Raw genomic sequence first — 12,397 nt, 5'->3', positions numbered from 1 at the left:
CCCTGGGTGCGCTCTGCTTCTCTCTGAAGATGATACACAGGAGCAGAGGCTGGGACGAAACGTGATGATAAGGCTTGGCCAGGAGAAGACCATCCCAGGCAGAGGAAGCAGGTGCAAAAGCCCTGAGGTGGGAATGTTCTGGGCATCTTCCAGGGATGCAGTGGGACCAGTAAGGCTGGATCGGAGTGAGAGAAGCTGGGGAGGGGGGGGGAGCGGAATGACAGGGTGGTAAATGAGAGGAGCACTGGGGCAGAACGGCAGGTCTGTGAGGACGCCGTGGAGTCTTGAGATGAGCTGTCGGAGGGTTTCCGGTAGAGGAGTGGCGTGATCGGTTTTGTATTTTCACAGAAGCCTCTGGCTGCTGGATGGAGAACACACTGCAGGCAGCAGGGGCAGAATCAAGGGGACCAGTTAGGACCCTGTGGCAGGTGCCTAGCCGAGAGACAATGTTGGTTCGTCTCAAGTTTTCTCAACCTTGACACTATGGACATTCGGGGCTGGGTCATTCTCCATGCTGGGGCCGTCCCGTGCATCGTGGAATGTTTAGCCCTCTAGATGCCAGAAGCTCTTCCAGCCTGGTTGTAACAATCAAAATTTTGTTGAGACACTGCCAAATGCCCCCCGGGGAGAAGATGGCCCCACCTGAGAACCACCGCCCTGACTGAACTCTTCGCACAGGTCCAGCTGCACCTCGCCCAGGTAAGCCAGGTTCGTCTCTCCCTGCAGGTGCTCCTTTTTCTCCTTAGATCTGGGGCTGTTTGGTTGCCCTGTGATCTCAGAGTTCCACTGGGTTCAAGAAAATCACAAACTTACTGCTTATGTGGTTTTGTCCTTTGTAGGGTTGGGAGCTGTGCTCCCTCCAGCTTGCTGTGGCCCTGAGCAGGAACTAGAAGGGCATCTTCTCATTTTAACAGGGAGGAAAGTATTTCCCAGAAGCCCCCAGCTGACTGGACCTTACAGCTCCCTGGCCAGAAGTGGCCGAATGCCCCCCCCTCTCGGGACTGTCATGATTGGCAGGGTTGATGTGGCCCCATGCGATGGGCACATTACTGCCCAAACAGATCCAATTTCTACCAGCAGAGAAGAGGTGAGCCACCAGGAGTCTCTGCCACAAACTCACTTGTTACATCTGTTCCACCTGCTAGACTCGCAGTCCCCCCGAACGGCGTCATATCCTATTTACAAGCCCCGGGTATGCGGTGACCCGGTGCTTAACTTAACGGTATTCTGTCAAATGAACGAATGCAGGAGCGGGAGTCTCGTCAGGGACAGCCATGGCTGCTTTGCGTTCCGAGAACCTAAATCAAAGCATCCTTTGCAAGATCTCGCAGGTGGCTTCCCTCTCGGCACGTCCTGTTCACGGGGAAGGCCTGTCTTCCTGCTCAGAAAGGACGTTGGAAGATCTGAGCTGGCCCTTGCTGTGCATTTGTACCCGCATTAACCTCACTTAGTCCACAGGACAGCCCTGCCGTGTCACTGACATTCATAGGTGAAGTTTCTGGAAGGTGATTATGAAACAAGAGTTGCTGTTACAGAGAGAGGCCTAACCTGAGTTGCACTAATTGTCAGGTAGGCGCTGCTTTTCCCCTTTAGAAAGCCAGTAGCTGCCAGAGAACCACGAGCTGTGCCCTGCCCACAGAGACTGGCGGCTGTGCTGCCCCGGGGCAGCATTACTCACTTTAATCCTCAATTACATGTGCACTGTTGTGTGCTGCTGACAGCTGTGCCACTCGTATTTCAAACCCCTGCAGGGCCCCCCATGGTGGACAGGTTCCGGCAGAGCTTCCAGACCAAGACAGACAGGGAAGAAGGAGCTGGTCACCCACTTCCTCAAAAATTAGTCAATAAAACCCCATGAATAGCAGTGAGCATTATCTGATACAGCGCGGGAAGACGAGAGGATGACGCGAACAGACGGGGCAGGGTCTGCTCTGCAGGGCTCAGGTCGCCAGGGGTGGGAATCAACTCGACGGCACTAACTGCAACAACACGGGCACTGGTGCGGCTTGCGTGTCTCTGTTTCATCACAAGGTGAAATCCACGGGTTTAATCTTCCTTATCTGTTTATCCAGAAGAGAGCTCTTGGTGGGATAATAACGCAGACAGACACATCGCCACCTTCATCGCTGTGCTCAGAGCAGCGTCTTAACTGGTCACGGCCTTGTTGCCTTTCTCTAGTGAGAACTGAGGGTAACCATCGCTGTTGTCAGAGGCCCCACATGAAACAGCTCACGGGTGACTATAATTAAACCCGTTTATAATTCTCCCGCCTCCCAAACTTACCCTCCCTCATGAAGATGCTCTGTTAGGCACTGGGCGTCAGTATAAATTAGACTATACAGTTATGTGTAATTACAGGGAAAAATGGGTACCGCGCTGCAAAGATGAGCCCTATTTTGCCGAAGTAAATCCATCTCCATGTCAGGATCCCCGCCCAGGGAGGCAGCATGAAATACAATTATCTTTCTTCTGACTTAATGGGGGCTTATGCTGCTATTTTTCATTACCATAATTTCTCAAGACATATAAACAGATTTTTTTTCCTAATGCAATTACAGTTCTACATACAAGACAGCTTATGTCTAAATGAATACTCAGGCAGAATTAACCGCAAGAGCGCATCATTATAGATGTGGCTGGAAGGTCTGTCTGAAAACATGTGCTCGACTGTCGCCACCCAGGAGCTGAGGATTTTGGCCCCAACCCCCCGAGGGCGGTTCTGCAGCATCTTTTGCTCTTGAAAAGCAAGTTTTGGATAAACTTTGTGACCATTATAGTCGCCTGGTTCCAACTCTGTGCCCTTCTTTTCTGGAACCTTCCAAACGCATCCAGGCCACAGCCATTTATCCTACTTTTAACATTTCTCCTTCACATGCTGATTCGTTTACTCACTGAAAGCTTGACTTTTACAACCTCCTAAATTGCCTCAACTCCAACCCAAACTTGGCCGGAAAATACTTGGACAAAAATGGTTCGGGTGGTATTTCAGCTCTTGAAGGAGAAAAAGCAAAACACAGGAGGAATGATTGTTTTTACTTGTTGCACGGGAGTGCAGGAAACAGAGCAGCATTCCGGCTGTGCCAGGTGGATAGAACCAGATGAGCAACCCGCACAGGCGGCCGCCAAGGAAGTCACGGGAGGAGGAATCGAGGCGCGCAGGTGTCGAGAGAAAGGTCCCCTGGAGGTTAAACCAAGGCGGGAGGGCGGAGTCAGGAGTGACATGAGGTGGCTGATAAGCCCAGTCACCCAGCCAGGACGGTCACGCCGAGAGAGGCCGTCGGGTGACGAGGGACACGGAGGAGGAAGGCTGTGCCAGCCGGGGTGGTTGGGGATGGGCAGGTGCTGGAGAATCAGGAGGTCGGGAGGGCCCCACCCAGGCCCGGCTGAGTCCAGGCTGAGTGACTTCCCAGACTGGGGGACATCTACGCCCCTGAGGCCCCTCCAGTCTCCCAGGCGGACACTGAGCTCCCGATGGGGCCAGGAGCCGCCACCTGCCTGGAGGGGACCTGGGAAACTCAGGCCGAGGCCTCAGACCCAGAGGACAGTGGCGTCTGCTGTGAATTAGGGGAAAGCAACATGACCAGAGGGCGCTTTGCAGACCCTCCGACCCCGTGAGCCTCTGAGCTGGAGGCTTAAGTCTTGACCTGAGACCCCATCCAAGCACCTGCCTGCCGGGAACACACACATGCACACACACGTGCACATGCACACATGCACATGTAGGCACTCACGCGCATGCACACACATGTAGGCACTCACATGCACACGCACACACATGCGCACACATGCACTCACATGCGCATGCACACACGCAGACATCGCCCCTGCCTATGTGGTAGTTCACTAGTTCTACAGGCGTTCGTGGAGCGCTTCTTGCCACGCACCACATTACGTTCCAAGAAAACTCAGATGAGCCGGGTCTCGTTCCTGTGCCGGAAGCTCTGGTCCACTTGGAGGACAACTGGTAAGAGATGCTGTCTCAGGGTGGAAAAATGTAAGGAGACACCTGCAAATCCCAGTCTTTGCACAGTGACCCCTGTCCGCAGTTCCCCGCCTGCCCGGAGCCTGAAGGCCACGCCCCCTGCACACAGTAGGTGCCTGCGCACACTAGGACGCGCGAAGACCTTCGTTTTGACAATCCCCTTCCCCCTGCCCCGCCTTCTTCAAAGTTCTGAACCCTCCCTGCCCCCTCTCCTCTCTGGACAGTCTTCCCTGCAGCTTGTTTTAATCACTCTTTGAGTTAAAAGTCAATATTTAATTAACCAAGTAATTACATTCAGCTTACGTTTGAATCTGGGTAATCGCGCATCTGAGCATGTCGGGACCGCCGCCCTCTCGCCCCTGCGTCTGTCCCCTGCCTCTTTCCCACAGGGCCGCCCCCCGGTCCTTTGGGGCGGAGAGCAGAGGCTGCTCCTGAGCAGGACTGAGAAGCGGGGAGGATGGGCTTCCCCTGGAGGACCCCCGGGGCGCTCCCGGAGCCGGAGGAGTTACTGTCACCTCGTGGTTCCTGGTGAAGGGGATTTCTGACTGCGTCTCGCTCCGTTACAGAACCACGGGAGGGCTGTAATTAAATCAAAGCAGAAGGGCGGGGGGTGGGCTGCAGACCACTCACCTTGTGAGGGAGCCCCTCCCAGCTCTGCTCGTCCCACCTGGTGGAGGAGAGAAGGCTCATCGAGCAGCCTGTCCCGTGTGTGGTTTAGTTTCCAGTGAGCAGCTCGCAGGGTGAGGGTGGCACATGGATGATGGCAGCTGGACGGGTGCACAGGGAGTATCTGCCTTCCCCGGACTGAGTTTACTACAGAAATGCGCGAAGCTGGCACAACGGCCACGGCTGAGGGGTGAGTGCTCAGGGGGTATGTGTATATACATGTACAGACATACACATATTTTAATTGAATTTAGTGCTTTTTCCTGAAATCCTGATATAGTTCTAAGTTTCCAAACATATTAGGCGATCCACGAATTGGCTGTGAAATGCCTGGCTTGGAGGAGGAGAGCGTGTCCGTGTGTGTGTCCTGTGTGTGTACATATGTGTGCGTGTCTGTTTGTCTATCTGCCCAGGATGCGACGCCCTTTCGGCCATCCTCCCAAGGACGTGAGCCATGCAGAGCTGCAAGGCTACCCTCAGAGGACACCCACAGTGCCTGGAATCCACGCGCTGGTTTGATTGCCATTTGTGGAGAATTTGTGAAATCTATCTCAATATTTCATCATTCGATGGCCTTATGTTTGAAGGCACCAGGATCAGCCAGTGCTCAGTGGTTTCCTTGTACCCGTTATTAAATACCAAGTGCCCGGGATGCTTCCCAAAGGTTGGGGCAGGGGCTGCTGAGAAACAGAGGGATTACCCTCAATCTCCACTATTTCGGGTATTTCAGGGACCACATTAAACCCCACTGAGTCGGGCAGCTGAACAGTTGTCCCCTTCTCCACTCTCTGCCAGCCCCTCCAGGACCTCGGAGAGCAAGTTTCAGGTTGGTGCTAATGGGTCTCTGTGGCGGCTTCAAGGAAGAGATTGAGGAGAGAGAGAGTTTCAAAGAAATATTATCTAGTTGGAAATTGGTAATATTGTTTTGGTTTTGCTTTCTTAAAATCTTTTTATTTTGAATAATGTAGATTCACAGGAAGTTGCAGAGAACTGTTTGAGGGGTTCCCATCCTCTTCACGCAGTTTCCCTCCACGGTAGCATCTTGCACGTCTAGAGAATGACATTAAAACATCGAAATCGGTATCGGTGCAACCCACGAGTTTATTCAGACGCCAGCAGCTATACATGCACTCTGTGTGCGTGTGTGTTTTTCTATAGTTCTGCGCCATTTTATCCCATGTGTAGCTGTGTGTAACCTCTAATGCACTCCACACACAGAAGTGTTCCATCGCCAAAAGGATCCCTGGTCTCCCCCTTCTAGCCAAGCCCACCGGCCCCTGCTCCCTGGCAGCTCCTCACTGGTTTCCGTTTCTATAATTTTTTTTTTTCAAGAATGCTATAGAAATGGAATCATACGACATGTAATGTTTTGAGATTGGCTTTTTTTCCCACTCAGTATAATTCTCTAGAGCTTCCTCCAAGTTGTTGTGTGTCTCAAGAGTTTCTCCTTCCTACTGTTGGCTCGTTCTGCGTTATGGAGGCTCTACAGTTTGTCGAACCATTCTCCCGCTGAAGGACATTGGGGCCATTTCCAGTTTGGAGTAGTTATAAGTAAAGTTGTTGTGAAATTTGATGCACAAATTCATGTGTGAACACACGTCTTCGTTTCTCTGGGATAAATGCCCAAGAGTGCAATTACTGGGTCTATGGTAAGTCCATTCTTAGTTTTAAAAGAAACTGTCCTATGGTTATGGGACAAGATGGTACAGATTCACTTTTGCCTGCTCTCCCCCTCTAATCCAGCTAAACACCCTGGAAATAATTCAACAGGGAATCATAAAGCACTCGGAAAGGTCGGAAGAAGGAAATGAACTGGCTAGGAACCCCATGACTGGAATAAGGACACCTCAGGTGAGTTACCTGGGTTTTCTCTTTACCACCCATATATCCTGCACTGGATTCCGGAGAGGTCTGCCACCCCAAACCACGGATAGACACAAAAGCAAAACAAACCAACCAACCCAAGACCGGGAAAGGGGCAGCCTGGTGGGGACCACACCTAGCGGTAATGATGGGCTGTGTCTGTCAGCAGCAGCATCCCGGCAGAAATCCTGGGGGTGGGCCCATCCCACACCCCACACCCCACACCCGCTTGCAGCATGCAGGCCCTCTGCTCACCCAGGCAGTACCAGAAAACCTGACCCTCCACCCAGTAGCAGAGAGTGACTCAGACCTGGTGCCCCCAGCCCTCCATCCAGCAGTAGAAGGTGAACCAGGCCACGGTCTCCCCACCCGTCACCCACAGCAGAGTCACCCAGACCCCACAGCTCCTACTCCCCCACCCACCAGCAGAAGGAGGCCAGATAGGAGTGTCCGTTCCCTGGTGGCATCAGCAGAGATAGAGCGGAGAGCCCACTGGCTGCCTATGTCTGCAAAAAACTTGCTAGGATTTCAATAGAAATTGCATTCAACATATAGACCGATTAGGAAAGAATTGACATTTTCACTGTCTTGAGTCTTCCAATCCATAAGCAAGGCCTTTCCAATTACATAGTTCAATTTCTTTAATTACCAAATTAATATTTGGTAGTTTTTAGCATATAGATCTTATACATGTTTTATTAATTTTATACCTATGTATTTCATTTTATTTGGAGCAATTATAAGCTGTATTGCATTTTTAATTTCAGTTCCCATTTGTTTATTATTAGGATATAGAAACGCAATTGATTTTTGTGTACTGATCTTATATCCTGCAACCTTGGTGAACTCATTAGTTCCAGGAGTCTTTTTGGTAGATTCTTTGGGATTTTCTCTGTAGGAAATCATCATCTGCAAATAAAAACTTTTTTTTTGCTGAGGAAGATTAGCTCCCAGCTAACATCTGTTGCCAATCTTTCTCCACTTTATATATGGGATGCCTGCCACAGCATGGCTGACAAGTGGTGTAGGTCCATGCCCGGGATCCAAACCCACAAACCCAGGCTGCTGAAGCAGAGCACACCAAACTTTTAACCACTACACCATGGGGCCAGACCCCTAAAGAGAATTTTATTTCTCCTGTTTGTATGACTTTTATTTATTTTTCTTGACTTATTGTACTGTCTAGAACTTCCAGTAACAATTTGGATAAAAGTGGTGAAAATGGACATTCTCACCTCCTTCCTGGTCTTAGAGGCAAAGCATTCAATCTTTCATTGTTAGTACCATGTTAAGTAGCTTTTTCGTAGACAGTGTTTATGAGATTGAGGAAGTTACCCCCTCTTCCTGGTTTCTGAGCATCTTTAACATGAATGGTTCTTCTGCATCAATTAAAATGATTTTTCTTTTTCAGTCTGTTGATATAGCAGATTACATTGATTGAGTTTTGAATATCGAACCAGTCTTTCACACTAGAGCAAATCCTGTTTGGACATATTCTATAATTCCTTTATGCATTGATGGATTCAGTTTGTTAATATGTTTGAGAATCCTTGTGTCTAAATTCACGACAGATATTGGTCTATACTTTTCTATTTTTGTACTGTTTTCGTCTGGCTTTGGGAAATACTAGCCTCATAAAATGAGCAGAGAAATGTTTCCTCTTCTGTTTTCTGGAGTAGACTGTGTAGTTTGTGTTCATTTTTTTAAAATGTTAGTTAGATAAAATTCTCCAGTGAAACCATTTGGGCCTGGAGATTCCTTTTTCAGGAGCTTTTTAATTACAAATGCAATTTCTTGAATAGTTGTAGGACTATTCAGTATTTATTTCATCTTGATTGAGTTGGGTAGTTTGTGGTTTTCAAAGAACTGATCCCTTTCCTCCAAGATGTGGAATTGATGCATGTCGAGTTGTTCATAGCACTCCCTCACTATGCCTTTAATGGCTATGTAATCTGTAGCGACAGCCTCTGTTTTATTCCTAGAGTTGGTGATTTGTTTCTTCTCTTTTTTTATCTTTGTCAGTCTTACTAGAAACTTACCAATTTTATCCGTCTTTTCAAAGAAGCTGTTCTTTGTTTCATTGATTTTCTCTATTGTCCTTCTGTTTTCAATGTCATTGAGTCCTGCTCTTATCTTTATTACTTCCTTCCCTCTGCTCACTTTGGGTTTGCTTTGCTCTTTTCTGGTTTTTTGAGGTAGAAACTTAGGTTATCGATTTGAGATCTTTCCTTTTTTCCAACGTGAAACACTCAGTACTCTAAATTTCTCTCTCAGCGTGATTTTAGTGGCACCTCACAAATTTCGATGTGTTGTATTTTCATTTTCACTCAATTCAGTGTATTTTTAAAATTTCCCTTGACTCATGGGTTATACAGAAGTGTGCTAACGTTCACATGTTTGAAGATTTTCCTGTTGTCTTTCTGTTGCTCATTTCTGGTTGGATTCCGTTATTGAGAAAGAATATATCCTGTGATTTGAATTCTAAATTTGTTAAGTTTGCTTTATGAAGCAGGATATGGTCTCTCTTGGTGAATGTCCCATGTGAGCTTGGAAAGAATGTGTATTCTGTTGTTGTTGACGAAGTAGTCTATTAATGTCAATTAGATCCGCTTGATTTATGGTGCTGTTCGGCTTAACTATGCCCTTACTGATTTTCTGTCTGCTGGGTATGTCAGTTACCGATAGAGGGTATCAGATGCTGATGTGTTAGCTGTTGAAGTCTCCAGCTATAATTGCGGATTTATCTGTGTCTCCTTTCAACGCTATCAGGTTTTGCTTCCTGTAATTTGAAGCTCTGTTGTTTGGTGCACACACATTTAGCACCGCTGTGTCTTCTTGGTGGATTGACCCTTTTATCAGTATATATTGTCCATTATGGTCCCTAGTAATTTTCTTTGCTCTGAAGTCTACTTAATCTGATATTAATGTAGCCATTCCTGCTTTTATTAAATTAATGTTTGCATGACACAACTTTATCCATTCTTTTTCTTTCAGCCTAACCCTGTCGTTACATTTGAAGTGAGTTTCTTGCACACAACATGTAATTAGGTTTTTTTTTAAACATTGGCCCTGAGCTAATATCTGTTGCCAATCTTTTCTTTTTTCTTCTTCTTCTTCTCCCCAAAGGCCCCCAGCACATAGCTGTATATTCTAGTTCTGAGTGCCTCTGGCTATGCTACATGGACGCCACCTCAGCATGGCCTGATGAACGGTGCCATGTCCACGCCCAGGATCCAAACTGGCGAAACCCTGGGCCGCCGAAGTGGAGCGCTCGAACTTAACCACTCAGCCACGGGGCCGGCCCCAATCAGGTTGCATTTTTTAATCCCCTCTGCCAATCTTTCTCTTTTAATTGGTATAGTTAGACCATTGACATTTTAAAGTAATTATTAACAAGTTAGGATTAAAGATTGCTATTTTATTTATTATTATTTTCTATGTATTCCCTCTGGGTTTTTTTTCTTGAGGAAGATTGTTGCTGAGCTAACATCTATGCCAGTCTTCCTCTATTTTGTATGTGGGATGCCGCCACAACATGGCTTGATGAGCGGTGTGCAGGTCTGTACCCAAGATCTGAACCTGCGAACCCCAGGCCACCAAAGTGGAGTGCGCGAACTTAACTGCTATGCCACTGGGCTGGCCCCTATTCCTCTGTTTCTTTTTTCTTGCCTTCCTGTGGTTTTTGAGTGTTTTTTAGAATTCCATTTTGGCTTATTTACAATGTTTTAGGGTATATTGTCATATATTTTTCTCAGTGGTTCTTAGTATTACAGCATACATACACACAGCATCACGGCGCATTGCTATCAATGTTTTAACACTCACAGTGAAGTATTGAAATCTTCTCGACGCTGAAGTCCCCTTATCCTTCTCATTTTTAAAATATAATTGTCTGGAGCCAGCCCCATGGCCGAGTGCTTAAGTTCTCGCGCTCCGCTCCCGCGGCCCAGAGTTTCACCACTCTGGATCCTGGGTGTGGACATGGCATCCCACATACACAACCAGAAGGACCTACAGCTAGAATACACAACTATGTGCTGGGGGGCTTCGGGGAGAAGAAGAAGAAGAAAAAGAAAGAAGATTGGCAACAGATGTTAGCTCAGGTGCCAATCTAAAAAAATTTTTAAAAAATGCAATTGTCGGAAGAGTTTCCTTTCACTCCTTGAGCACCAGGTCACATGACATGGTATTTGCTGCAACAATCACAGATGATTTAAGAGACTCAGGAAGTGCAGAACAGTCTATCATACATATGCCTATTTTGGCCCATCCCAGTATTCTTTTTTCCTTTCTGAAGTTGCAGGAATCCTTCCGCTGCTGGTTTCTTTCTGCCTACACAGTTCCAGTGGAAGTGAGTTTCTGGTAGACGGTGTACCATGGGGGCGTGTCTTTAAATCCGCTCCGCCAGCCTCCGTGTTTCACCTGGTGTGTTTACGCCGTCTACACTTAGTGTCATTATTGAAACGTTAGAGTTTAAGTCTGCCATTTTGTTTTTGTCTGTTCTTCTGGTTTTCCTTTCCTTTTTTTGGTCTCCCTGTGGGTTACTTGGACAATTATTAGTGTTCCATTTTGATTCGTCTCTGGAGTTTTTAAGTGCACGTCTTTGTGTGGATTTTTTGGTGCTTGTTCTAGGCGTGTGCAGCACACGGCCCGGTCTGCTGGGGTCATCACATTGCCGGTCTGAGTGGCGAGACCCTGCCTCAGAGGATCCGGTGAGAAACTACAAGCAGAGTGCTCAACACAGCAGATGGCAGTCACTAAATAATAATAACGACAACAGCCAACCCTTCTTGAGCGTTTATTACCTGCCAGGTGCTGTCCTAGCAGCTCCTATGTGTTACACTCACTTCATCATTGCAACAAGCCAATGAGGAGGGTGCCATTATTGTACTCAGTACACAGACCAAGGTCCTGAGGCACAGGGCACATGGTAACCTCCCCAGCATCGCCGGGCTGGGAGCCCAGGGACTAAGAACAGAGGGGGCCCTTACTGGCCCCAGGCCCCACAGGGCCGGGAGCAGGTGAGTTGCCGGAGCCGGGTGGAGCTGGAGCTGTAGGAGGGGCTGCCCATGAGGAGCTGAGGCCACAGGAAGAGGACACAGCCACTGCCTCGTCATAACACAGCAAGGGCGGCATCTGCCAACCCCTCTCTCCTCCTGTCTCATCTGCGGCTGCCTCCTCCTCCTCCTGTGGGTCAAGCACAGAAAGCACAGGACAGGGAGCCAGGGTGGCCCAGCTGCGGAAGTGGGACCCTCCTAATGCACCAGGCAGCTGAGGAGATGGGGGCTCGAAGAGCAGGGCTGACACCCCAAGGCCCTGCTGCGATCTTCCAGTGGTGCCCCTGCTGTTAGAGATCTGGCTCAGAGAACTCAGAGGGCCAACCCCTCCTTGGTGATCCGAGGAGGGTGACGGGGGAGGGCGTCACTGACGGAGGGCTCTGAGCCTCCAGACCCAGGTGATGGCACAGCCCTGCCAAGCCCAGCGTCCCTCACTCTGCAGAACTCAGAGCACCTTAGCAAAATCCTCATTCCTTTATGTATCTGAGTATTTATTTGGCACTGACTATGTACCAGGCACTGTACAAGGTGCTGGGGACCGAGTGAATAACACAGGCCCACTTCCTACCCTCATGGAGCTGACCCTCCAGTGGGGAACTGGGCAATAAATAAGATAATTGCAGGTTATAGTAGGGATTAGGAGGGAAACAGATTTAAGGAAGAGCAAGTGCAAACTCCCTGGGGCAGGAACTAGCTTGACTTATCCAAGCAACAGACAGAAGCCAGTGGGGCTGGAGAGTAAGTGAGAGGAAGGGGGAGAGGTGGGCAGGGGCTGGGTCACACGGGCCTGTGGGCCTTGTAAGGAGTTTGTGTTGTGTTCCCTGAGCCC

General features: G+C 48.7%; 1 long non-coding RNA gene across 1 annotated transcript; it reads left to right on the top strand.

Moving 5' to 3' along the window:
• The first annotated feature begins 4,345 nt into the window (after nucleotides 1-4,345).
• On the top strand, nucleotides 4,346-11,295 carry LOC138920094 (uncharacterized). Its single transcript, XR_011430766.1, has 5 exons — nucleotides 4,346-4,838; nucleotides 5,062-6,297; nucleotides 6,392-6,499; nucleotides 9,638-9,822; nucleotides 11,144-11,295. It is a non-coding gene; the product is annotated as an uncharacterized lncRNA (long non-coding RNA).
• Nucleotides 11,296-12,397: the final 1,102 nt, after the last annotated feature.

The sequence above is a fragment of the Equus caballus genome, chromosome 22, assembly GCF_041296265.1.
Source record: "Equus caballus isolate H_3958 breed thoroughbred chromosome 22, TB-T2T, whole genome shotgun sequence".
Lineage (NCBI taxonomy): Eukaryota > Metazoa > Chordata > Mammalia > Perissodactyla > Equidae > Equus > Equus caballus.
This window is presented reverse-complemented; position numbering and strand designations above follow the sequence as displayed.